Source organism: Aquarana catesbeiana, linkage group LG13 (genome assembly GCF_042186555.1).
Source record: "Aquarana catesbeiana isolate 2022-GZ linkage group LG13, ASM4218655v1, whole genome shotgun sequence".
Classification (NCBI taxonomy): domain Eukaryota; kingdom Metazoa; phylum Chordata; class Amphibia; order Anura; family Ranidae; genus Aquarana; species Aquarana catesbeiana.
The window spans coordinates 215,908,443-215,910,942 of record NC_133336.1 but is presented as its reverse complement, the minus strand read 5'-3'; the positions used below and the strand labels follow the sequence as shown (position 1 = coordinate 215,910,942).

At 55.9% G+C, this 2,500-nt stretch overlaps 1 protein-coding gene across 1 annotated transcript in view; it reads left to right on the top strand.

The window, feature by feature from the left end:
* The window catches only part of PIP5K1A (phosphatidylinositol-4-phosphate 5-kinase type 1 alpha), a gene marked incomplete in the record, with an annotated part of 11,929 nt that overhangs the window by 2,454 nt on the left and 6,975 nt on the right, over positions 1 to 2,500 (top strand).

Sequence of the window (2,500 nt, the reverse complement as noted above, 5' to 3'; positions counted from 1 at the left end):
AATAATACTCTATGGGGGGCACATGTCAGGGGAGGAGGAGGGAATCCCCCCCCCCAATAATACTCTATGGGGGGCACATGTCGGGGGAGGAGGAGAGAATCCCCCCCCCCCAATAATACTCTATGGGGGGCACATGTCGGGGGAGGAGGAGGGAATCCCCCCCCCCCCCAATAATACTCTATGGGGGGCACATGTCGGGGGAGGAGGAGGGAATCCCCCCCCCCCCCCCAATAATACTCTATGGGGGGCACATGTCGGGGGAGGAGGAGGGAATCCCCCCCCCCAATAATACTCTATGGGGGGCACATGTCGGGGGAGGAGGAGGGAATCCCCCCCCCCCCCCAATAATACTCTATGGGGGGCACATGTCGGGGGAGGAGGAGGGAATCTCCCCCCCCCCCCCCCCAATAATACTCTATGGGGGGCACATGTCGGGGGAGGAGGAGGGAATCCCCCCCCCCCCCAATAATACTCTATGGGGGGCACATGTCGGGGGAGGAGGAGGGAATCTCCCCCCCCCCCCCAATAATACTCTATGGGGGGCACATGTCGGGGGAGGAGGAGGGAATCCCCCCCCCCCCCCAATAATACTCTATGGGGGGCACATGTCGGGGGAGGAGGAGGGAATCCCCTTTCCCCATCTGCCTCTCTGTATTGGGGGAGTTGGAGGGTTCTGTAGGGGTGAGGACCCCCGTATTGGATAGATTAGCTCCCACCTTATACAGAGTGAAGGACCCCCAGAGGTGAGGACCCCACAGAGCCCCACTTTTATTTCCTTCATATCAGAGTCACGTGGAGGAACTCCTCTTCCTAATCCGCACTAATTATACCCGGCGCCGTCACCGGAGCGTCATCTGGAATGTGGTGACTCAACCCACAGCTAGAGGAGTAAACACCTCAGACAGCTCCGGGATTACCTCCGGACTACAACTCCCAACCTCACACACCTACCTGAGACCTCCGGACTACAACTCCCAACATCACACACCTACCTGAGACCTCCGGACTACAACTCCCAACCTCACACACCTACCTGAGACCTCCGGACTACAACTCCCAACCTCACACACCTACCTGAGACCTCCGGACTACAACTCCCAACATCACACACCTACCTGAGACCTCCGGACTACAACTCCCAACCTCACACACCTACCTGAGACCTCCGAACTACAACTCCCAACCTCACACACCTACCTGAGACCTCCGGACTACAACTCCCAACCTCACACACCTACCTGAGACCTCCGGACTACAACTCCCAACATCACACACCTACCTGAGACCTCCGGACTACAACTTCCAACCTCACACACCTACCTGAGACCTCCGGGACTACAACTCCCAACCTCACACACCTACCTGAGACCTCCGAACTACAACTCCCAACCTCACACACCTACCTGAGACCTCCGAACTACAACTCCCAACCTCACACACCTACCTGAGACCTCCGAACTACAACTCCCAACCTCACACACCTACCTGAGACCTCCGCACTACAACTCCCAACCTCACACACCTACCTGAGACCTCCGAACTACAACTCCCAACCTCACACACCTACCTGAGACCTCCGAACTACAACTCCCAACATCACACACCTACCTGAGACCTCCGGACTACAACTCCCAACCTCACACACCTACCTGAGACCTCCGGACTACAACTCCCAACCTCACACACCTACCTGAGACCTCCGGACTACAACTCCCAACATCACACACCTACCTGAGACCTCCGGACTACAACTCCCAACATCACACACCTACCTGAGACCTCCGGACTACAACTTCCAACCTCACACACCTACCTGAGACCTCCGGACTACAACTCCCAACATCACACACCTACCTGAGACCTCCGGACTACAACTCCCAACATCACACACCTACCTGAGACCTCCGGACTACAACTTCCAACCTCACACACCTACCTGAGACCTCCGGACTACAACTCCCAACCTCACACACCTACCTGAGACCTCCGGACTACAACTCCCAACCTCACACACCTACCTGAGACCTCCGGACTACAACTCCCAACATCACACACCTACCTGAGACCTCCGGACTACAACTCCCAACATCACACACCTACCTGAGACCTCCGGACTACAACTCCCAACATCACACACCTACCTGAGACCTCCGGACTACAACTCCCAACCTCACACACCTACCTGAGACCTCCGGGACTACAACTCCCAACATCACACTCCTTCCCGAAAATGCAAGACTACAACTCCCAACATCCCACAGTAGGTTTATTTGACCCCTTCTTCCATAGAACTACAGGTTCCTGCTCTCCTTCTGATCAGCAAAGATCGAGGGACTACAAGTCCCATCATTGTTCGGTGGCCTCATTGGTTGGTCCGGGGTAGTTTGTGGTACTACAACTCCCAGCATGTTTGCTGATCCTGTGCTGGAGGGACATGTTTGTGTTGTGTTGGGGAAGAGTTTCCCTGCTGCACCCACTTCCTGTTTCTCTAATCTGAGCT